The 25,747-nt window shown below is 45.3% G+C and overlaps 1 protein-coding gene across 5 annotated transcripts in view; it reads left to right on the top strand.

The window, feature by feature from the left end:
* LOC134529692 (homeobox protein cut) overlaps nt 1-25,747 on the top strand; it is a 393,665-nt gene that overhangs the window by 56,657 nt on the left and 311,261 nt on the right. The gene's annotated exons all lie outside the window — the stretch shown is intronic.

The raw sequence follows: 25,747 nt of genomic DNA, 5'->3' as shown, positions 1-25,747 counted from the left end.
ATGGAACACGAAAACAGCACTACGATTGCATGGAAGGCCAGGTAGTCAAAGTCAAGGATCCTTAAGAAATTCTAAAAAAAAAAAAATAAAGTTATGTGTATCATACCCATTTCAGTGTTATGATTTTCCAAGGGCAAGTGGGCCTCCTCAGTGAGGGTCTTTTAGATTCCAGAGGGTCCCGAGCCCCCCTGCCACCAAATCCCCCCCCCCCTCCACAAATCCTGGATCTACGCCCATTCTAACATCCGAAACTGTATAAAATAGTTCTTAAACTCTGTACGTGGTGCCTTGTCAGAGTGATGTATACTCATGCCGACATGGTTCAAAAAAGATCCTCAGTGAGCGCTACAAGTCCACAACTGACACGTCAACCTTACGTGGCGATAGTCATGGGTCCAAATTGTACTTAGCTCGGAATGACTGAAATAATGAGCGCGCACTCGGTAAGCTGGTGATTCGATCTCACTTCAGCCAGTTACTTTCATTTGCCACTAACGCGGTGAAATAAATATTCATTAGAATGTAAGAGACTTTATTCTGATAATTAAACATGTTTAAATACGAGGTTATTTTAGCTTAAACGACCTTATTATTCTTTTGGGCGTAACCGAGCGACGCAAACCTACATTACTTTACTTTTACCATAAAACACGCACCTTTGTTGTTGGAACCAGTTGCTTGGTCAGACACCTCGTGTCCGGGGGCATTTTGACGGGCATCGAACCACGATACCACGCAGAGTTACAAGTGACGGGATATCACGATTATTATCTCTTTTAATAATGCACTGAGCTACGGGAGATTATTTTATTTATTCATCGAGTCATTTGCGACGGTAATAACAGTCAGTGTTGTTTGAAAAGGGGTGACGAAAACAGCTGTTTGGAAAATTCCGCGGCCAGAGCAGGTGTGGTGGGTGTTGAAGACGCGAGAGAGCGCGCCTGGCTTGGTGTTACCCGCCACGTCACACAGGTGGCAGCACTGTGCGGGCGGTCCGCACCTGCCCCCCCCCCTCCTTTTCCGCCCCTCTTTTAACCCTTGCGTCCCTCCTTGCACTCTCCCCTTCTTCAACCCTTCGTCGTACTTGGTCCGCACCTAACCTCAACGTGCCCCAAACCTAGCCTCTGGCGCGGAGATAACTCAACGGGGTTCGATGGCGCTAAAGCACTCAAGGCTTCACTTATAAATATATAAGTAATTATTGTTTTTCCCCTTAACGTATCAATATACACGGATTTACTCGTGGGGCATTTATCTAATAAGTTTAAAACTCATTGAGTAAGTTTAATAGCTTAAATCGAATCTGTAATTTAATATAGTGCAATTAATTACACAATTTTTTTTATTGAATATAAGCGTTTCACCACCAGCGTGTTAGCTCTCCCTTGCCTTAATTCATGTTGCGTTTTATCGTCTTATCCATAAATAAAACGTTTTAGATAAATCTCAGAAATGTACTACGAATTTGTTTTAACAATAGTATCATTTCTGCAGCGTAACATAAATGTGAATAAAATTGTTGTGCTTTTTAGGTACGGGAACAATCAAAACACTTGTGATTTTACAATTTTTTTTTTTTTTTTCGATTAAGAGGTAAGGGGGCAAAAAGAAAATTGAACCTAGCACAAACAACTGTGGCAACCAAATCTTTTACATCGTTTTAGGTATGGCCTATGCTGATTTTAATTATTATTACCTATGAAGAATTAATAAATAACAAATAATTCGTAACCCACATTATTCATGATTTACTTTTTAGCGGTACGCCAATGGGTTCACTGACACAAAATAATGGTACTTGTTCCAATAACTTTTACAAGAAAGCTCAATTCGCTATTCGTTTTAAATTAAATAAACAAAACCTTGTTTTTCAATGTTCTCTGCATCCAGTTTACTCTGTTGTTTATTTTTACTGTGTATGTATGTGTTTAGATTTATTTTGCTGGATGTGACTTCGATTTTGTAGACTACGATCGTCTGTTTTGAGTCGTTATTGGTAACTTTTCTTAGTTGATGACTCCAAAACATGTGCATTAAAAGAATTTTATTAGATGGAAACAGGGAAATAAACTGTACGTTCATTTGGTGTCATAGTAAACTTCAAACAACTGAATTTTTCTTTGGTGTAATTTCTGCTGTTGAAGCATAGTTTTTTTTACATGCCCAAAAAAGAATTGAGGTAGTAACAAACAGTTTTGAATACAAGGAACAAATCGCATACAAATTCAAATGTGAATAAATTAAAGCAACTAATAGTAAAAGAATGTAAGTCCCGAACGGAATAATAGTGTATTTTCGGGTCATTTAAAATCACACATTTCCAGGCCCGTCTAATAACAGTCTGTGGATGAATCCAAGCTCTTGAACAATGCATTTTTTTTTGTAGCTAGAAATCTTTATGTTCGTTAACATGCTATGGCTTTTTTTTTGTTCAGAACCTACAACTAGATTGTTCGCTGCTTCGAAGGAATTTACAAAATGACACACATTTCGCGATATGCGCTGTTGCAGAAATGAAAGTTTTTTTTTTTTCGCACGCCGCGCCGCCATTTCGTGCTGTAACGTAAATTGATGAATTGGTGCAGATGCGATCTAAAACATATTTTTTCGTGCTATTTTTCCTTCTGACCTACCTCACTAAAACATGTAAAATTTCCCGACTTGACGTCCGTTGAGATTTATATCGTGGTGAGCGAGTTGCGGCTGTGTAGGCCCGCGTGCGATTATCGATAATTTTCGATACACTGAGAAATCCGCTGTAACCGCGGTGTGTAACTGGCCTGGCCAACCAATGTGTTTACGGAAACATAACACGTTTAATTTTGTCAGGTTACACGGCCTGTGCTACATCATTCACGGGGCCATGCATCTGGGCGCCTGTGGCGGGCCAACACAGACCCATACTACAATTTGCAAAGCTATTTAAACACGGCTTTCGCCAGCCACTTTCATTTGCCATTAACGCAGTGGATGAAATATTCATTAGAAATCGGGCCCAATGTAAGAGACATTATTCTGATAATTATACGTGTTGAAATACAAGCTTATTTTTTCTTAAACGACCTTAACATTTACCCTGTCTATGGAGCTAGCAAATTTAATTTTTATCTTCTTACAATAAATATACAGCAAGTGTAGCGATAGTTAGTGTTTAAAATACCCCTAAATATTTCACTTATGATAACGTCTTAGTAATGTTCTACTGGTATTATTAAGTCGAATATGTATGGTATTTGGCAATAACAAAAATAAAATAAATTTCCTGGCCTTAAAGAAAATTAATAATATAGACCTCTTTCTTATAATGCTATCACACTGTTCCCTAATTAATAACTTTGAAAAAATAAAGCATACATTTTAACCTAAGTATTTTATATTCTGTACTTTTTCTATGAAACTTAATGTATCGCAGTTAACGCCTATTTCATTTCATACATGAAATTTAAGTTCATGTTCGATAGGCTGACCAAAAATGATGGCAGAGAAAGTATCTAATATGTTTGGTTTCATTTAGTCCGACATGAATTTAACAACGCCCAGCGGTTTGTTTCTTCCCGCTAAAAATGTGAATATTGAATATTTATGTCGAAGTTATTAATAACAAAAAACCGGTATACGTTAAGATTTTAAAATGTTTGATGTTTTCTTTGTAAGTTTTTTGTTAAGATTAAGTCTGCCGAAAAAAAAATTAATAAAAGGCAATGTAACTGAACTTTTTTTATTTTATTTTTTATAGAAACTATAACCGTTATAGCGAAAGATTCTTTCTTAGCGTTCAGTAACATTGTATAAATATTTTATTTTTATTTTTGAAATTCAAGACATGATCAGACGAGACAAAAAACTTTGACTGCAGTAAAATTCCTTGAAAAGTGTTCGTTTTCGCGGAGATTGGATGTTTCCTGGGAGAGTGACTCGTGAGGTGAGACACGTGGTGAGGATTGGTGGTTCGGTTCCCGCTCCACCACGGGGCTGCATTTAGTTCGGGTGGGGTCGTTACCACAACGCCGAAATACCACAACGCCGAACGTACCATAACGCCGAATGCCAAATTGACCGCAACGCCGACAGCTAGAAAAATGCTGTGTACCACAACGCCGAAATACAGTAACGCCGGAAAATGTTGCTGCGGGGAGGGGAGCCAACAGGAGCAAAATGAAAAAACAACTGAATGAATTGGTGTGTGTGTTTCTTAAATTTATCTCAACGCCGAAATACCACAAGCTAACCTAACCTAGGCTAGCCTAACCTAACATTACCTAACCTAACCTTTGTGGCGGTCCTGCAATGACATTTTTCGGCGTTAATGTATTTCGGCGTTGTGGTACACAGCAGTTTTCTAGCTGTCGGCGTTGTAGTCAGTTTGGCAATCGGCGTTATTGTACGTTCGGCGTTGTGGTGCGTCCCCGTCCGGGTGTATTCCTCCGCCAAAGCGCACGACACGGCACCTCGAAGCGAGCTGCGGCGGTGAGCGACGGCGGCAACCCATTGATTTCGGAAGCGCTTCATCGGATGTTTCCTTGCAAGCCGCTCGGAAACAGCCGGTCGCCGGAGTTCTTTGAGCGGGTGAGTGCGATGAAGGATGGCCTCCGTGAATCGTGCCGGCAACGGACTGCCTGCTGAAGAAGTGACCAGCTGCTGTGAACAGTTCATTTAAATATCCCCCCCCCCCTTTTTCCTTTTCCTTCCCCCGTCACGCCATACTTGGCATTCCTCTGCAAGCCACGCTCTGTGGAAATCATTTCCTTCCATTTCTTTCGCATTGCGTTCCGTGTAGTATCTTCGCGTCCGAAGGGGAGGGACTGTCGCCATTTTTTTACTTCGTGCACATTTTGCGATAGCTAGGGCCATGCATATTTCGCGAAAAGATTCCGAGACTAGTTATAAGTTAAAACACCATACCATCGTCTGTGTTTCGTGATCGGTAGAGTCCCGGAAATTTCGCGGATTCCTCCGACCTCAGGATAGAATTCAAAGTTATAAGTGTGCTCGACCAATGTTTACTTTCCCATTGGTTGATTTCTTAGCGAGAACATTTTTATTCCTGTTATTTGGCACTACCTGATTCGCTTACTTCTATCCCAGCTGGATATCGTTGGTTCACTGTCGTAGAGGGGCGTGTTCAGATAACTGCGGTCCAATCATAAACACAGTGCAACAGTGTGGAGGTTGGCATTCTAGCTTGCGACTAAATGAATCGGCGAAATTTCCGTGGCTCTAGTGATTGGGTGAATTTAATTCAGGTACATGTCGATTGTCACAACACCAATCACGGTAATTCAGTGGGGAAGCAAACGCGTCCTGAGTGGCTCGGTCAAATAGGGCATCGACTTCTCTCGCAGATGGCCGCCAATCACAAGGGAGAAACCACTGGTGCGGGTATACCTTGTTGCAGTCTAATAGGCGTTCAGATTTATTCGCGAAAAATGCCTGCCCCTAGCGATAGCTTATTTCTACCATCGGCGCTTGGAAACTAGCCTTCATTAGGACACCTTGCTCTCTGAAACGAACTGAGCATGGCCATTGACAATAGGATTACTGATTAAATCGTTCTTAAAAGAACTTAATTATATAACAAAGATAAATATATATTTACAAATAACAACTATTAATTTCATGCATTCCACTAAATTGCGTGCTGTGCTGTGCTGTAGCGAAGTTTTATTGATTGGAAATAGTTTATTGAATCCTATATGTTATCCATCGATTTCTGAATGGACTTATTGAATAGTAGTGTTTTGGGAGCATCATTTCAAACGTATGTTTCGAGTAATTGCGTGTCATTCCGTCGAAGGTAAGAATAAACTTTTGCGTGAAACTAACGACTTGTGTATAAATGCGTTGATCATGTTAGTCTACGAAATTACTTTAGAAATATTACACTTATTTTTATTAGGTATAATTTGTAGTAAACGAAAAGTGTTAAATTCTAATTTAATTGACCTTTAAATCAAAAATTTCTCAATATTTATCCTTCCCTTAGCTTGTTTATAACTTTAAGAGAAAAAATATACAAACATTGGCATGCCATTTGGAGTCACGCAAAAAAAAAATTTTTTTAATAATTGCTTTTAAACATGTGTTTAAATAAGCGCCAATGCACTATTATATAACAGGAATTTTTTGTAACGTATTGGGTAAGAATATTTGCCATAAATTCGTTGTATCTCTGATACATTTGTTTAGTAGAAATTTAAGTTCTTAGAAAAATGGTATAGTTATGTTATAAATCTCAAATAAAAACATAATTTTACTTACCCACTTACATTGGGTGTTTAGGAACATTACCAATTTTTTTACGTAGTAGTTGTGGACTTGTACAGTCTTACAGATCATTAACTCTAGGCACCACTTATGTACAACAGAAATAAGTCCCAACATGTCTGTCCCACATGCTCTCTCCAGACAACGGTTAAATATTCCACAGCCCGAAACGTCGTGTTTGATTTATCGCCCCTTTTTTATCATTCACGTTCTACGATGTTCTTTGTTTAATTTGCCGCCGTGCTGTCCTCTTTGTCTCGCGTCGTTCGTTGTCTTTTGTTTTGCACCTGTTGGGCCGGATCTTACTTCTCTAATCATGGTGATTGTTGCGCCACGGTCTGATCACTGAGGCGTCTTGCTCATTGATGAGGCAGTCGCTGGATTGCTCCCACCCTCCCGTGGTGCTCATATTCATGAGCACCGCGCCGGCAGTCCAGGAGATAGTACAGCCAGTCAATGGCGAGGCACTGGACTCGCATTTCTGAGGAATCGGGTTCGATTCCACCCAAGCACAACCTAATATTTATTTTCCATTGTCTCCCTCAATAAATTCCTCAAATCCATTCCAAACATTACGAACAATAGAAGACCACCTTGAATGTACCTGTCCAATACATCGCTCATCATTTCACTCACTGCATTGTCTGTAGCAGCGGAGAGAAAGATTGTCATTTTATTTGTGTTGGTGAGATTATTTGAATTTCTTTCTCCGTGCGGTTGGTCCGCGTTGCCCGGACTGTGAGCTGCGATAGTGACCTGCAAAATTCGCGGATTCATTCGGTGATAGGCTAGAATTCACACACGTATACCTCTTAGATAAATTTTTCTATTGTCTTACTGTTCATCTGGACGAATCTCAACCAGTTATAAACCCTCAACCAAATAAGGATCGAATCACAGACAAACCAGCTGAGACGACTTACAAGTCGGCAGCCAATGAACTTGCGTTATAGTGTACAGGGGTATGTGCAGTCTATCCTGAAGGCCATCAAAACCGCGAATTTTTCAGATCTCTACTGATGACCTTCAAATCTCTTTATTTTTTTTACGAACGGCAGGAATCCATACACTATGTAGGTACTACTGCTTCAAAGAGAAGTCCACTTCACTATAATATTTCATATTCAGTGGCCGTAAATTGAGCCATGTATTCGTTATTTTAAGCTGGTTGCTGAGTTCCCTTGGAGGTTTTACGGGGGATGGGGGGGGGGGGTTGGCCCTTCCGTGCCTCCTCTGACTTCGCCCTCTGCACGCTGACGGGACCACCTAACCTCTCTGAGTCGGGCTCCGCCATTGGCCCGCGCGCACATCCTGGCTGCGTCGTAAACAACTCGCGCTCCAAGGTCGCCGTCGTATTTCACGTCGCGGCATGACCTTTGGACCACATAATTAAATAGGCCTTAAAACATCGTTAATTAAAAAAAACTCCGTCAAGTTTTTTCCTGATGCATATATGAGCGGCTGACCCGGCGTTTTATGTGATCCGATGTGCGTTCCGTTGTCAGCCCAAGATAACTTGCAAGAAACAAAGAATACATGATGTGTAGCACATTAATTTCTTATACGAGGAAAACATTTTTAAAAATAACACGAGGTGTTATTATTTCGCATTACGTGTCACGAATAACACATGTATAAATGACGACTTTGCTAATTGCAGATTTTTACAGAATCGTTTGTATATCATAAAACGCATTTATTTACAGGAGTGTAATTCATATTTATGTCTGATATATCTGCAGTATGTACTATCAAAATGTCGTGCATTATTTTAGCGATATCACATCCAGGTAAGTAATATTTCCTCCACACTTTGAGCTACAAACTATTTGCGTCAATGATACGTCACTTAAAGTTGAACACTTATCTTGCAAACTTATTGCAGTGTTCGTGTTACTAAAAGTTGTAACTAGACTATGTTTTCGTAACCCCTCAGTGCTGCATCACCCAACTGTGGCAAGTAACGTCCAAAACGACGCGCAGTCACGCTTACGAAACTCTCCCATTTTAGCTGGTTTTGGTTTAAGAAGCGATGGGGAACCCTAAGGTCAAGTATTGCTCGCGCATCACATGGGCACATCCGCTTTATCCGCCTGTTCGTAGCTTCAAGCATCCTGAACATTTATTCCCTCTCGCCCATTTTAATTTTCCATAGAGGTTCTTGCAGGAGTGTCGTAGCTGCTGCAGCTGCCCGAGACGGCCAAAAACGTCGCAGCACCGTGATCGGCGGGGTCAGAGCCGGGGACGGCCGGGGACGGCCGGGGACAGCCGGGGACAGCCGGGGACAGCCGGGGACGGCCGGGGACAGCCGGGGACAAAGGGCGGCCGAGGCGCTGGCTGTCGAAGACAGCGCCGCACTCTGACGCCGGGCCGCGCTGACCAGTTAAAAAGAGGGTTGAATGCGGTGCGCGGACATACAGAGAACCCCAAGGGACCGCCGGTACTGGAAGAGGGTGCACGCGAAAAGAGCCGAGGGTAGAAGCGGAAAGGGGGCAGGAAGGACGGCGAGGGAAAGGGGTGGAGGAAAGCTTGGATAGAAAGGAGTTAATCAATAATACTGTATATATATGCCAGCTTTCTAGATGAAGCAACCGTCAACCCCTTACCCCCCTCTCCCCTTTCTGCGCTACCCTTCTCAGGCAGTCGTCCTGTACAATCCTTCACCACTCTCCTTTACCCCTTCGCCGCGCCCTCCCCCCTCTGCCCCTCTGCCGCCTGCAACCCTCGGCCAACCCGCCGCTACTGTCTACATACAAAATAGCCTACAGGCTGGCTCAGAATATTGCAAAATGCCACTAAGCCCGGAGTCTGGTCTTCCGCACCTGAAACCGAGCTGCCCCCAAGGCTCAGGTGGAATTTATGAAAGAATGGGAAGAGGGGAGGTGGTGTGAGGAGACAAAACTCGAGCTGTGATTAAAAATGTCTGTGAAGTCAGCGCGCCGATATGAAATCTGGCGTCGCATCTTTGTGTCCCGTTGCTCCACAATCCACCCCCCCCCCCCCCCTTCAGCGCCCAGCATCAGGCATCCACTGTTTCCCGAGCCTCTGTGGATGACCTCGAACAGACAATCGCTTTAAAAATGGCGTCGTCAAAGCACCGCTGGCTTCGTTTTGCGTGCCGATGCCGCGGTTTGCCGAGTTCTGGTTCGCCCGGCGGCGTCTCGCGGCGTCTCACGGCGTCTCGCGGCGTCTCGCGGCGTCTCACTCGCCCTGGGCCGGGCACCGAACATGGCCTGTGTTCGCGCTCAGCTGCCAGTGTCTCTGCCACACAGCATGTCGCAGACACCAAACATGTAGTCCAGCTGAACTCGACACGTTTGACTTCTCCTTCGCTGTTTAGTTTCAGTCAATAAGGTATTGAAATATAAAAGCAATTGCACTATGTTCTCATTTGTAACCAAAAGTATGTTAGCAGTAATAACCGATGGAAGTCGATCCAAAATTAAAATTAACTAAACTTAACTAAAATTCACCATGGCTGTAAGAGCTGCAAGACTATCATCAACATTAGAACACAGATACGTGTGTGTGTATATAATGTCAAAACTTTAAAGAGCTTAAATTTTTTCATATTTGTATCATACTGTTTAAAGAAATATGGGTAACAACAAGTTTATTAACTGATGGCAATTGAGAAAATTTCTTCAAAATTTTTTGTGCTCTTGGAACTTAATTTTGACCTTATTATTTGAATTCGAGGGTTTGTGAGATTTCTGCGACATCACATTCGCACCTATTTGCGTTTGTACCAAAATTTACGTGCTTTAAATCTGTTTCAAGACTCATATTTAAATGTGCTTAATTTGTTTAGTATAAGAATGTTTTGAATATAATACTGATTTTTAAGAAGTAACTGCGTTAGTAATTTTTGTTAAATACTGCCAAATGATATTTTTATTTAATCGTAATTTCGGGAGGTTAGCGCTGCTTTGTAAAACACAAAGGTATTGTTACTGTTTCGATGCACCTGCATTGTATCATTGCAGCACTGGGAAATATGCGGTGGTTAGGGGAAAGTGACGTCTAACAGTTTTGAAACACTTGAAGATCACGCAAAACTAGTACCTAACTTAAAATGTAGTAGAAATGGATTTTTTTTTTTGTTTCCTTAGCAAGTAAAATCATTTACGAATGATGAAGGTAAGTTTCGTGGATTTTAAAAAAAAATATTTTTTAAACTAAAAATCAAACATCAAACATATATGTATAAACTTTATATTTTATTTTCAACTTTTGTAATGGCTAGCACGCGTAAGAAGTAAAACATGTTATTACAAAAAAGTTAATCTAAGATTTTGAAATTCACATTGTCATAGATGAACGCTGAGAATCCACTAGATCGATAGAATAACCAACAAAAAGCGTATTGACAGGAGCTGAATCTTATAGAGATGTATGACAAAAGTTATAGATGAACTGGTCTGACATTTTTGTTGCGTCCATGTTAGTTCTAGTTAGTAAAGTACAGCAAAACAGACGGTAAGAAATATAGAAGTATTTTTTCAAACGCAAATAATACCGGATGTAGAACGGTACTGAGGCACCAGAAAATTGTTTTGCATCAAACAAGTCTGCTGACTAATGACTAAGGTTTGGTGTGTAAACTACGCGATAAACGCAACGACACAACAGCGAAACACGCAACCAACGCAAGGAAATCACAGTTGTTTATAAAGCAAGCAAGTCTCAGGGCGTTACCAACCCTATAACATAAAACTGTAAGACCGTAGAAAACAAACTTCTACACCGGACTTTCTATTGATCGTTCATATTTATCATGAAAACAAACGAATAAGTCAATAATTTAATTTCAAAATGTTATTTTATTTCTCATGCGATGAATCATTATGACCTGGTTGGAAACTTTTTTTTTTTTTTTTTTTGGTTTAATGAATTGTGAGCAGAGATTTCCTTTTAATGAAACACGAAAAGATCTCACTTTCACCAGATCAGCAGTCCAGACGATAGAAAACATTCGTTATGCTCCACATATTAGTATAATCTTTGAAGTTGTAATGTCAAATGGTGAAGTATTCTTGTCACTTTAGTAAAAAAAAAGTTTCCATGGCCGAAAATGCACGACGAGAAAAATAAATGAAAATCATAGGACAAAAATTCAGAACTGAAACCTAGGAAACTTAAGAAAAAGAGAAAACAAAACATTCATAGAGAAATCAGAAAAATGTCATCTCAGAACAAGGACAAGTCTCTGCTATATTAACAGCTGCAGATCATGACTATAAAACCTTTTCAGAAAATTAGATGAATTAAAAAAAAAATGACTGAAAAACAAAAATATTTTTGTTCCGAGACTTTTGAGACTTTTAACTAATGTTCGGCTGTGTAAAAGGTCCATTTAAACTTAATTGGCAAGTTGTTTACTGCAGCATGCTTCCATCCGGCGGAATGGGACGCATGTGACCTCGAGCAACTCCCGGAGACAGAGGCTGCGGATCAAGGCTTGCGAACACGACAGCCCCTGGACAGAAGAGACTGGCGAGTCCAGATGCTGGGCAGCTCACGGGTGTGTGACGTCCTCCACACATTAAAAAAAAAAAAAAAAACCAAAACCAGCTGACCCGCCATGTTGCCGGCGAGCACACGACCAGCGCGGCAAGCGCCGTATTGATTCCCCAGAAGCGGCTCTCGTGTTAAGTGGAAACGAAGCTGCGTAAAGCCCACACCATTTGATATGTTCATCGACGGCGTTGATAAGGAAGTGGGCGCGGCGGGGGGTAGGGACGGAAGGGTTTCTGTCGGCGGAGGAGCAGGAGGAGAGACTGTAGCATCGTCTGGAATGAGGCTCGGGGACAAACGGTGCGTAAATGGGTAAGAATGACACCTCTCCCCCCCGCCTCCGGGTAGCAAGCTTGCCTGCGCCCTAGCACAGCGCCGACTAGGGCCGGAGGGTGGGGGGGGCGCCTGGCCAGGATTAGTTCCCGTGTTGAGTGTATCGAAGTCTCCGCGCGCCGGGGACAGTCGGTGACCTGTCTCGAGAGGTCCTCTCCACACCTCCACACCTCCACACCTCCACACCTCCACACCTCCACACCTCCACACCTCCACACCTACACGCCTCCACGCCTCCACACCTCCACACCTACACGCCTCCACACCTCCACACCTCCACACCTCCACACCACCACACCTCCACACCTTCACACCTCCACACCTCCACACCTACACACCTCCACACCTACACACCTCCACGCCTCCACACCACCACACCTCCACACCTTCATACCTCCACACCTCCACACCTCCACACCTACACGCCTCCACGCCTCCACACCTCCACACCTACACGCCTCCACACCTCCACACCTACACGCCTCCACACCTCCACACCTCCACACCTACACACCTCCACACCTCCACACCTCCACACCTCCACACCACCACACCTCCACACCTTCACACCTCCACACCTCCACACCTACACACCTCCACACCTACACACCTCCACGCCTCCACACCTACACGCCTCCACACCTACACGCCTCCACACCTCCACACCTCCACACCTCCACACCTACACACCTCCACACCTACACACCTACACGCCTCCACACCCGGTAAACACTAACCACAGGCAGGCATCCTGTGGAAATTTACAAAAAAAATATAGCCCTTAAACGGCGAAAAACTTAATAAAAAAATTGAACATGGTGTGTGAAGCTTCACGTCTCCCGTCTTCATCAATATTTGCTTTCCTGTCACCTACACATTCCTCTCAAGACATTATCAGAAAACGGGACTTTCGAAGCTAAGTAATGTCTCTGTAGGGACAGGCATTTTTCGCGAATAAATCTTAACGCCTGTCAGACTGCAACTTGGTGCACCCGAAACAGTGGTTTCTCCCTTGTGATTGGCGGCCGTCTGCGAGAGAAGTCGTTGCCTTGTCTGACCGAGCCACTCAGGACGCGTTTGCTTCCCCACTGAATTGCTGTGATTGGTGTTGTAACAATCGACATGCGCCTGAAAGATATTCACCCAAGCACGAAACACAGACGATTCTACAGTGTTTTAACTTATAACTAATCTCGGAATCTTTTCGCGAAATATGCATGACCCTAGTGCACTACCCAGCTTTGAAGAAATAGAATGAAAACCTCGAGTGTAGTTGAGTTGAAGGCCTTTGCGTGTCCTCTTCGGCCAAAGGCACTTTCCAGAGACTTTCTGGGACCCTGAAGCTGTTCACGTCACGTTTCAAATCATTATCGTGAGCATGGTGAAACCTTTTGTGTTCTTGAAAGTATAATCCTTTTTTTACGCTAGTTCTAATTGCAATGCAAATAAAATGTAAATAAACAAACTTTAGCACCCACTAACATCAGATGCATAACTTTTAAGAAGTCATTAAGTCTAGCAACTATTTCTCTTCAATGTTAGATACTAAATTGTGAACAAGATCTTTTATTTCTAGTTTAAGGGCAGTGTTTTCTTAACAGTTTATTTCTAGAGGGTTCAAATAAGAATGAATTGACTGTAGATCACGTTTATTTGTAGATTCCGCAGGCTACCACAGCATTAAAAATTGTTTAGCAACTCGTGCAAAAAAAGACACCTTTGTAGGGAGGAAAATGTAATTTCAACATTTTTTTAACTTTTTCAAACAATAGTAAAAATAACTGGCATTGTTAAAATATAAAAGTTTAAACGTAACTATATAAAGTATTTTCCTAGTGTATATATATTTTTTTAAATATTATTTTATGTCTAAGATTTGATAGAACATACTTCCAAATGTTTTGAAGCACGAAATGAAATATGTGTGCATTCTTTGCTAAGAAAATAGAAGAGAAAAAAAGCAGTCAAGGCAATTCGACTGCTAATGTGCACACTACTTCATGAAGAGTTCAACGTATCATAAGACACGAAGAGACAAGTAAGGAGAACCATCTGGACTTGCAACGAGCCAACATCCACGCCTGAACAACGAGTAGCGTTGTTCAAGTGCGGGGGCGCTAAGGGCGACATTGGCTGGTACAGAAAATGCCGCATCACCTCTAAGCCGAAGGCCCTGAACTCGAATGCAGTCTTCCCCAGTGAGTGTCGGCTTCCCTGCGCGCGAATTCGAGCGCCGCACCGCCATTTGATGGCACGGCGATAAAGAATGATACACTGTTGCTTGCAAAAAGTTCCGCACATCGTCCAGACCTATGAGATGAAAGTTTAACAAAAAGTGTTTAAATCGCACGTTTCAGCCGTTTTCACTCTACCTTGCATATATTTATATATACACATACGTATATTTGAAACGCGATAACAACACCATTCAAATAGCCGAGAGTTAGTTAAATGCTATTTGGTAAACAGATATCATATAACAGCCATGTTGTCTTCTAAATCTCAACACACCGTTTGACAAACAAGGTGGGCTTCACACGTACTTGGCTACAGAATAAGTATTCCTTAGGTAGAAATATCCGCGCAATTATTTTATCCTTTAATTGATTCTTTAAAAATATTCTTTATTGCCTTAAAAAGCCTTTCACGGGCATTTTTTTGTGTAGTTACAGAGCAGTGATGGAAGAAAAATAAATAATAAGGGTCAAAGATGTGATAAATAGGGGCAGGAATTTTTCGCGAAAAAATCTGAACGCCTACTAAACTGCAACAAGGTATACCCACACCAGCGGTTTCTTCCTTGTGATTGGCGGCCGTCTGCGAGAGAAGTCGTTGCTTATTTGCACGAGCAGCTAAGGACGAGTTTGCTTCCACACTGAATTAGTGTGATTGGTTGTTGTAACAATCGACATGCACCTCAAAGTAACTCACCCAATCACGAAACACAGGCGATGCTACAGTGTTTTAACTTCCAGCTACTCTCGGGATCTTTACGCGAAATTTTCATGGCCCTGGTGATAAATAACCACGGCAAAATGAGATTAACTTTAAAATAACAGCGACAATACTGGATGTTAACTGGTGGGGCACATTTGGAAACTAATATGTGTGGAACCTTCGATCGATGCTGTACCAAGGAATGTTTCTCATGGTATTTATAATATTAAAAAAAAAGTCCGCCCTTCCGTATTCCAAACTAGTTTTAATATATTTATTTATTTTCATCCCTAACCTTATTTCGGCCACGATTCGCTGCCAGTCCGTGTCGAGTGACAGTTGACGAAAGGCAGGAGGGACGTCTTCCAGCTCTGGGCCGACTTGGCACGAGTCGAGGAGACAGAAGATGGTCACGTCGAGCCACCTTCGCCACCCAGTGCGTGGGAAACTGACGCAAGCCAGATGACGGCATGCAAGACTGGTCATCGATAGAGACCCGTGAATTTCGCGGATTCAATGACTTCCAGGATAGACTCCAATATCCTCTACACACTCGGGCAGATGCCAACTGTTCATTGGCTGTTGACTTGTGAGTCGTCTCGACTGGGTGGCCTGTGATTCGACATTTCTATGAGTGAGGGTCTCTAATTGGCCCTCAGTCCTCCAGATTAACAGAGAACCAATGACAGAAGCAGCACTAATGAACCCGCGAAATTCACGGGTCTCTAGTCATCGGTTGTGCTGAGGGACCCCGCGCATCGCACTTTGATGTAAACACGGTGCGTCGTCTGCGACGGACTTTTTGAAATGGGGCAAGTCGTATCTGAATTTACGTCGTGGAGGTCCGTGAACCAAAAAAAAAAGTTTCCAAGAAGCTCGTTCTTCGTCAAGTTGCGCTCCTTTCTGGCGGTGACGGCAGTAGTTTCGGCAGACCCTGAGCGGGGCCCGGCACTCAGACCGTCGAGAGAGAGGCGACTTCGGGATCCAGGACGCCGATGACTAGAGACCTGAAAAATTCGCGGATTCATTTCGTGTTATGCTAAAATTCAAATAAATATACCTTAGTGCTGCTTCTGCCATTGGTTCACTGTTAATCTGGAGGACAATTAGAGACCCTCACTCATAGAAGTGTCGAATCACAGGCCACCCAGTCGAGACGACTCACAAGTCAGCAGCCAATGAACAGGTGGCATTTGCCCGAGTATGTAGAGGACTTTGGAGTCTATCCTGTAGATCATTGAACCCACGAATTTTTCCGGTCTCTACCGATGACCCTTGCAGCCGGAAGAATCCCAGCTCGGGCGATGAGGAGAGAGGTGCGACCCCCAGGTTCCCCCCCACGCGACCCACACTTCTCCTCGGCTGCTTGGAGGAAACACCGACGACGATCCGCTAATTAACTCTCTTCGGCCCCCCCCCCCATATCACCACACGGCAGAAGGCTTGCTGTGCACGAGGGAGGGCAGGGCGTATCATGCCTCGTCAACGCCGCGCTCGCCGAGTTGAGTCGGTCAGCGCCGCCGCTCCAACCGGTCAGTCAGTTTGCATTCGTGGTTGGGCAGCCATCAGTAGAGAAATGCAAAATTCGCGGATTCATTCGGTGATGGGCTAGAATTCAAACACATATACCTCTTATACAATTTTCCTATTAGCTTACTGTTCATCTGGACGAATCTCAACCAGTTATAAACCCTCAACCAAAGAAGGATCGGATCACAGACAAACCAGCTGAGACGACTTAAAAGTCGGCAGCCAATGAACTTGCGTTATTGGACCAAGTGTACCGGGATATGCGCAGTCTATCCTGAAGGCCATCGAAACCGCGAATTTTGCAGGTCTCTAGCCATCAGGCATTCGCTTGCCCCGCAGGTACGTCATCATTCATCAATATGGGCACTTATTAGACTGCAACAAGGTATCTTACCCGCACATGTGGTTTCTTCCTTGTGATTGGCGGCCGTCTGCGAGAGAAGTCGTCGCCTTATATGACAGAGCCACTCAGGACGCGTTTGTTTCCGCACTGAATCACCGTGAATGGTGCTACAATCGATATGTACCTGGGAGAGACTGACCCCAATCACGAAACACAGACGATGCTACAGTGTTTTAACTTTCATCTGGTCTCGAAATCTTTTCGCGAAATCTGCATGCCCCTATTCATCAAACATGTTTCACGGGCTTCAAACATACACGACTATTCTTACAGCAATTTTTTTTTAATCTGTAAACATCTTAGCTGTCGGTGTACCGCATTTGGTAGGAGTAATTTCATGTAAAATGGAACGGAAATGCAAAAACCAAAATTGTCCTGCATCTGCGCAGAAGTCTCGGAAACCTCGAAAAGATAGCGGACGCACGTGCAGCAACATAAACCCGTGCATCGTTACTTTGGTAAATATTGGTGTGCCAAATGAGATTTGTGATTGCGGAACTACCCTGGATTATATTTGGTAAACTAAAATAGACATAGTAAATAGTAATCCCAAGTTTTAAATGACCTATAAATAACTGACTTTACACTATGTTACATATTTTCCCTACTGTTTTCCCAACGGTTTTGGTAGCATGGCAGTAAGGTGTGCGTTTCGTAAGTTTAAGGTCCGTGATAAAATCTCGTCGAAATAAGGCTTGTTTTTACTTTTTAATAACATTATAATATAATAATGTTGAATCAGCTCAGTTAGGTTAAGGTTTGTTCGCAGGAAGTATTTACAGATTGATTTAAGTCGTTTAAGCAATAACAAATACACAAACATAGCTCAGTATTATGTGCATGCAAATGTTTAAAGTTAATATTTTAGTGTGGAAAATGTATAGTATTACCTGTTTGATGAATTTTAACAAGATAGGAAGTATTTTAATATAATTCCTGGGTGAAAATCAATTCCAAATCCGGGATCTATTAGACTGCAAATTTTTAAGTTAAAAAATACTTAAAAGATGATTTAGAGAACCAACAAAATGTCAAATATATTTGACGCCATGTTCGTCCCAACACAATTTTCTTGGCTAATATATTATAGGTGTTTTTAAATTGGTTTTTATATTTTGTTATGACTATTCAAGTTTACAAAATGTTATCCAAGATTGTTTCACCACCATAAAGTTTAATTTGGCACACAAATACACTTAGTAAATCCCCTGTAAGTCCACCATCTTAACGATTTCGGCTCGTGGCTATAGCAGTTTCTGCATGCATGCGTATTAGACTTTCGACGTGTCAGTTTTCCGTTGTGTAATGCGCGCTTATTTCATTGCAATTATGGTGCATACTGAAATTTCACCGTCAGCGCGCTTAAAGAAGTATAACCTCAAAAACGATAGAACCATCTTGTTAAACAGAAATATAGATCGGTTTTAAAAAGAAGTGAAATATTTTACCGTTTTTCTTTCAAATTAATACTTCACAAGTATTTATATCGCTCGGCATTGTTTTAAAGAATTGTGAGTTAAATTTGGTGCCCGAGTTGCGTATAATAAGTTTAATTTGCAACACGAAAACGCATGAATTTGCTCGTTACGGAGGTTAGATGTTTACACATCACTGGATAGCAGTGAAAGACTCAAACACAATTTTTTAATAAACATATTTATTTAATAAATTAAAGAATACAATGGAACACACGTTTCATTTCAATTGATGATAAGATATCATACTTGTGATTATTTGATTTTCATAAGGTGCAAATTAGAAAAAGAAACTATTTCGCAAAATATGTAAAAAAAAATTAATAATGAAACTGAATCTGCACACTCGATCGCGTCCAGAAACAATACAAGTTCCGCTGTGTCTAATCGAAACCGCTGAGATTTCTTTAATTTTATTTTCTTACCGCGGTGTTTGGATGATTACCGATTCGCGCGACCGCGGTTGCCCTGGTCAACAAACTTGAGTGGTACCACTCCGTCGTAAAGCGAGTAGGAACTCCACATGTAGTTCCTTGCCAAGGCACACGCACGTGCCGACTTGCCCTGCCAGAAGGACTCGTCTGTGGTTCCGACCAGGCTGGAGAATGAGGTGGAATGATGTGAACACGGATAAATGATGGAACACAATGTTGGGGTGGACGGGAGTACCTCGAGAAGCACCACCAACCAGCAAACGTTAGCATCCACCACATTTCTGAATTAAGAACATATTCGAGCGTGACGAGACGGAAAGCTGAAGCTTTCTATTTATTCAAATAATGACGGAGAATAACTCTCCTTGAGGCGACGGGGGCGCGTAGTTTTGCCTAAAATCGTTTTGCCTAATCGTGTTTCCCCACCTTCGATTTGCCTAAAATTCGTTTTGCCTAATGTCATTATGCCTAAAGTCGTTTTGCCTAAAGTCGTTTTGCCTAAAGTCGTTTTGCCTAAATTCGTTTTGCCTATAGTCGTTTTGCCTAAAAGTCATTTTGCCTAAAGTCATTTCACCTAAAGTCGTTTTGCCTTAAGTCATTTTGCCTAAAGAACATTTTAGGCTAAATGACTTTAGGCAAAACGACGTGTACTCGAGGCGACACACTTGGCACTCTTTATCTTCCATACGTCGCTACTTCGGTAGCGCAGGACCTTCCTCGTGGAAGAGCTGGCTGGGGTCTGCCCACCGCCCGTGTTCCACGAACCCGCGAGGGACGGGGCTTCCACGCCGCCGTGCCCCCGGCGCCTGCGACCACTTCCGGCCGACCGCGTCATGTCCGCGCGAGTACCAGGTCCCAGGCGGAGTCCCTCGGCGAGGCGAGAGCTGCAGCGAGCCCCGAGCTCTGGCCGTCGTTCTCTGGGTCGTGGCGCTGCCGAGCCGGTGACCAGGGAACTGCTCTGACCGGCCAGCTCTCAGCGTCGTTCTCTGGGTCGTGGCGCTGCCGAGCCGGTGACCAGGGAACTGCTCTGACCCGCCAGCTCTCAGCGTCGTTCTCTGGGTCGTGGCGCTGCCGAGCCTGTGACCAGGGAACTGCTCTGACCGGCCAGCTCTCAGCGTCGTTCTCTGGGTCGTGGCGCTGCCGAGCCGGTGACCAGGGAACTGCTCTGACCGGCCAGCTCTCAGCGTCGTTCTCTGGGTCGTGGCGCTGCCGAGCCGGTGACCAGGGAACTGCTCTGACCGGCCAGCTATCAGCGTCGTTCTCTGGGTCGTGGCGCTGCCGAGCCGGTGACCAGGGAACTGCTCTGACCGGCCAGCTATCAGCGTCGTTCTCTGGGTCGTGGCGCTGCCGAGCCGGTGACCAGGGAACTGCTCTGACCGGCCAGCTCTCAGCGTCGTTCTCTGGGTCGTGGCGCTGCCGAGCCGGTGACCAGGGAACTGCTCTGACCGGCCAGCTATCAGCGTCGTTCTCTGGGTCGTGGCGCTGCCGAGCCGGTGACCAGGCAACTGCTCTGACCGGCCAGCTATCAGCGTCGTTCTCTGGGTCGTGGCGCTGCCGAGCCGGTGACCAGGGAACTGCTCTGACCCGCCAGCTCTCATCGTCGTTCTCTGGGTCGTGGCGCTGCCGAGCCGGTGACCAGGGAACTGCTCTGACCGGCCAGCTCTCAGCGTCGTTCTCTGGGTCGTGGCGCTGCCGAGCCGGTGACCAGGGAACTTCTCTGACCGGCCAGCTCTCAGCGTCGTTCTCTGGGTCGTGGCGCTGCCGAGCCGGTGACCAGGGAACTGCTCTGACCGGCCAGCTCTCAGCGTCGTTCTCTGGGTCGTGGCGCTGCCGAGCCGGTGACCAGGGAACTGCTCTGACCCGCCAGCTCTCAGCGTCGTTCTCTGGGTCGTGGCGCTGCCGAGCCGGTGACCAGGGAACTGCTCTGACCGGCCAGCTCTCAGCGTCGTTCTCTGGGTCGTGGCGCTGCCGAGCCGGTGACCAGGGAACTTCTCTGACCGGCCAGCTCTCTGCGTCGTTCTCTGGGTCGTGGCGCTGCCGAGCCGGTGACCAGGGAACTGCTCTGACCGGCCAGCTCTCAGCGTCGTTCTCTGGGTCGTGGCGCTGCCGAGCCGGTGACCAGGGAACTGCTCTGACCGGCCAGCTCTCAGCGTCGTTCTCTGGGTCGTGGCGCTGCCGAGCCGGTGACCAGGGAACTGCTCTGACCCGCCAGCTCTCAGCGTCGTTCTCTGGGTCGTGGCGCTGCCGAGCCGGTGACCAGGGAACTGCTCTGACCGGCCATCTCTCAGCGTCGTTCTCTGGGTCGTGGCGCTGCCGAGCCGGTGACCAGGGAACTGCTCTGACCGGCCAGCTCTCAGCGTCGTTCTCTGGGTCGTGGCGCTGCCGAGCCGGTGACCAGGGAACTTCTCTGACCGACCAGCTCTCAGCGTCGTTCTCTGGGTCGTGGCGCTGCCGAGCCGGTGACCAGGGAACTGCTCTGACCGGCCCGCTCTCAGCGTCGTTCTCTGGGTCGTGGCGCTGCCGAGCCGGTGACCAGGGAACTGCTCTGACCAGCCAGCTCTCAGCGTCGTTCTCTGGGTCGTGGCGCTGCCGAGCCGGTGACCAGGGAACTGCTCTGACCCGCCAGCTCTCAGCGTCGTTCTCTGGGTCGTGGCGCTGCCGAGCCGGTGACCAGGGAACTGCTCTGACCGGCCAGCTCTCAGCGTCGTTCTCTGGGTCGTGGCGCTGCCGAGCCGGTGACCAGGGAACTGCTCTGACCGGCCAGCTCTCATCGTCGTTCTCTGGGTCGTGGCGCTGCCGAGCCGGTGACCAGGGAACTGCTCTGACCGGCCAGCTCTCAGCGTCGTTCTCTGGGTCGTGGCGCTGCCGAGCCGGTGACCAGGGAACTGCTCTGACCGGCCAGCTCTCAGCGTCGTTCTCTGGGTCGTGGCGCTGCCGAGCCGGTGACCAGGGAACTGCTCTGACCGGCCCGCTCTCAGCGTCGTTCTCTGGGTCGTGGCGCTGCCGAGCCGGTGACCAGGGAACTGCTCTGACCGGCCAGCTCTCAGCGTCGTTCTCTGGGTCGTGGCGCTGCCGAGCCGGTGACCAGGGAACTGCTCTGACCGGCCAGCTCTCAGCGTCGTTCTCTGGGTCGTGGCGCTGCCGAGCCGGTGACCAGGAAACTGCTCTGACCGGCCAGTCAACAGTTCATGGCTAACCCCGTTGGGATAACAGTGGCCATGATGAAGAAACGTAATTCGATAGCTTGGCTAAATATGCAGACATGTCCATATCTCGTTGCTTTGTCATAGTTAATTGCTATTTCCAAGCATTGAGTTTCCCGAAGTTCATACGCTATTCATATTAGTTCACACTCTAACCAAAAGTCATATCACCGAGTGAGCTGGCGAAACGATAGTATCGTTGACATGCTTTCATGAGAACCACGGTTTCAAATCTTGGTCCAGCCATGGTGATTTGGGTTCTGAAATCCGAAATCCGAAATCCGAAATCACTCCTGGAAAAATATGTGGATGGTCTTAACCAGGCATGGTCGATTCCTTCCTCAATTTCCCTGGCCCGTATGCTATATATATAACTGTCTATAATGGCCTAATCACCGAAAATTTCAAACAAACAAATAGAAAAATATGTCATATAAATAAATATTTACAAACTAAACGAATTGGCGGATTTTTGTTTGATAGGCTAAAATTAAAATATGGCTATACGTCTTCCTTTGCGGTACTTCTACGATGGTCCGAGTTCACTGCAGAGTACTCTCGTCAAGTTAAATAAAAAAGATCCGAAACAAAGTGAGTGCCAAATCACTTAGGCAAAGGAAAATGTCCTGCAGTATGTAGAGAACTGTTGGTGTTGCTGAGTAGCTTGTCGCACTGTAAAATTGTCATGCGAAAGGACAAATAAGAGTTCTATAAAGTGTTAACAAGCTAAATGTCACCAAACACTCAATATTCGCAACATTCAAGACAGTTTATAACAGTTAATTCGTTCCAGGAACAGTTTTTTTTTGGCACCTCTAACCCAGGTTATTGTTGTATCTATGATTACAAAAATGGTGGGTTTTCGGGTGCAAAACGTTTATTCCCGTGACCATGTGTTCGTCTCGGTTAGGTCCCTGAACTCGCTACACACGTGCGGAGTGTATTAGCGCGGCTCCGCGCGCGGGGTCCCCTCTTCCTCGGCAGCGACTGTACCGGCGCGCGGTGATGAGAAGGGGTGGGGGGTGGGGGAGGGTGCAGAGGCTGCACAGACGCCAAATCGCGCGCGAGGAGCTCGAATTCCGCCGCGGCGACGGATGACTGCGCAGGTGCGTTTGTTTCGAAAATTTCCGGTCGACAATAATCCGGCGACGACCCGGGATCGACGGCGCCGCGCACGGCAACAGTCGCTCTCGCACGCCTCCCCTCCGTTCGGGGAGCGTCTCTCTCTCTCTCTCTCTCTCTCTCTCTCTCTCTCTCTCTCTCTCTCTCTCTCTCTCTCTACCCCGCGCAGCCGACCAACCAGCTCGCTCTCCGAGTGGTTCCTCGTCGCAGGCGCTCGTGACCGGAGTCTCTGACTACTTCTTGGCTTATGAGACTGTGAGACTGGTGGATTCTCGACAATCGCCCTTGAAAACAGATGCAAAAAGGCACTCCGAAAAGACCATTATTCGGATATGCCTCAATTCAGAATCCAATACGTATTCGACTGCATGTTATCTTAACGAGCTGGTGCTGGCAGGTAAATCGGTGCGATTTATTACTACAGACCTTCTAAATTCACTTTCATTTTTAGAGTGTTTATTGCAAATGTTTTTGTCATTGGCTCACGAGTTATTTGACACGCTCTAAAAGACTAGCAGCTCACGACAAAACACCTACAATGCAACCGCTCAAATCTTTTTGCGAGCTGTAGTTGGCAGATGCCGATGGGCACGCGACATCGGCAAATGTCTGCGGATTCTAACCCTGGATCCGGAAAATAACGCCAAATTTGTGCAGGCCTAAGTTCGTTGGGAATCTGGGCTTCAAGTAGGAAAGTTCGCCAGGTGTTCGCCAAGTAAAGTGACGTGTGAAATACCACGTACGCAAGTGGATTTGCAATGAAATGAGTGCGGGAAGCGGCAGTGAGTGGTGTCGCGGCCACGGACCTCCTAGGCGCGCGAACAGCCGAGGTGTTGCGGCTGAAGAGTCAGTACCGGCGAGTGGGACTGCAAGGTCGACATACGAGTCTGTTATGACGTCTCTCATGTGCAAAGTTTACTACATAATATGTAAGAATTTTTTGGTGATACTCATAAACATACAACGGAAGTTCATAAGTAGAGACCCATGAATTTCGCGGATTCATTTCGTGTTATGCTAAAATTCAAACAATTATACCTTAGTGCTGCTTCTGTCATTGGTTCTCTGTTAATCTGGAGGACTGAGGGCCAATTAGAGACCCTCACTCATAGAAGTGTCGAATCACAGGCCACCCAGTCGAGACGACTCACAAGTCAACAGCCAATGAACAGTTGGCATTTGCCCGAGTGTGTAGAGGATATTGGAGTCTATCTTGGAGATCATTGAATTCGCGAAATCCACGGGTCTATATTCATAAGCTATACAATTATATAGGATATTTACATGTAGCTATAGGATATGTATTTGAACTATCATCGTAAGTTTCCCATTCCATGGCAAGGATCGCAACCAAAACGTTTTCGGAGTGAAGTTACTTCGTGTTGTTTTCTGGTCGTGGAAATGTCCGGTGTTCGCCTCAACCGAGAGAGTGCACTTACGTGAACTGCGGCGCGAGAGTGTTCGGGTCGATGACCCGGGCCAGTGCAGATCAAAGCCGAGCCAAGCCGTCGTGAAAAGTGGCAGTCAGTCTTTGGTGAGGTTCACGAGAAGTTGCAATCGTACTGCGATTCCGTCAACTCGTGCACTATAAACGTGCTTTTCGATCGAAACGCGTTCCTTCATTTTTAATATTGTGAAATGTTTTGTTTCTTAAGTCAGGGGTAGTTAGCTGCAGCAGTTGGATTAATTAAGCAACTGACACGGGCGACGTGAATGAATTACTCCCTGGCCGGGGCGAGCGCGCAACACGCCAGCAACACGCCCCGAGCTAGCAACACGCCCTGAGCGTTAAGCTTCTACACTACCTTGTTGCTTTATCATTAGCAATTTGCAACTAGCTTATATTTTCACCCAATCTCAAGTTAAATAAAAACTTAAATAATATGCAAAATGTTTCAAATATATTTTCCTATTTTCGCTTATGAAATAAATAACACAGAGAAGCAGATCAGTACGACTGTTCACGCAGTTATTACGTCGTTTCTTCGATAGTGAGGACGCCACAGACCAGGCGGCTGGGCAAGGACCGCCATCTTGTTGCTCAAGGCTCGCTCTCACGCGCCATGTTGGTGGTTTCGTTTTCTTGTCATTTCTGTCACGTGATGGCTTTGCCGGCATACTGTAGGTACATAAAACACTGTCCCAGTTATAAATTTTTAATAGTATCAACTGTAAGCGTTGTAGAGTGTTAGTTAAAGGCCACAATTTAAGATCAACTCAAACAGATAATCGTATGCGCGAGTAGTGCTTTGTTGTTTTCTCGCTTGGAGCGCCACCTATGTTGAAAGAATGACTCTTTCTCCAGTTAGTAGAGGGTGAACCTGTAAACTTTATTTGGAAACAGGATGGAGCCCCTTCCCATTTGAATCTCTTGGTATGAGTGTAGTTGAACTTTGGAGACCCTGGCCGTTGGATTGGTCGTAATGGTCGAGACGACAGAGCTCTTTTTCGCTGGCCTCCAAGTTCACCTGACATAACAACATGTGAATTTTTTTTTCCTTTTGGGGCTTTATAAAAGATCGTGTCTAC

This window comes from Bacillus rossius, chromosome 2 (assembly GCF_032445375.1).
Source record: "Bacillus rossius redtenbacheri isolate Brsri chromosome 2, Brsri_v3, whole genome shotgun sequence".
Taxonomy (NCBI): domain Eukaryota; kingdom Metazoa; phylum Arthropoda; class Insecta; order Phasmatodea; family Bacillidae; genus Bacillus; species Bacillus rossius.
This window is presented reverse-complemented; position numbering and strand designations above follow the sequence as displayed.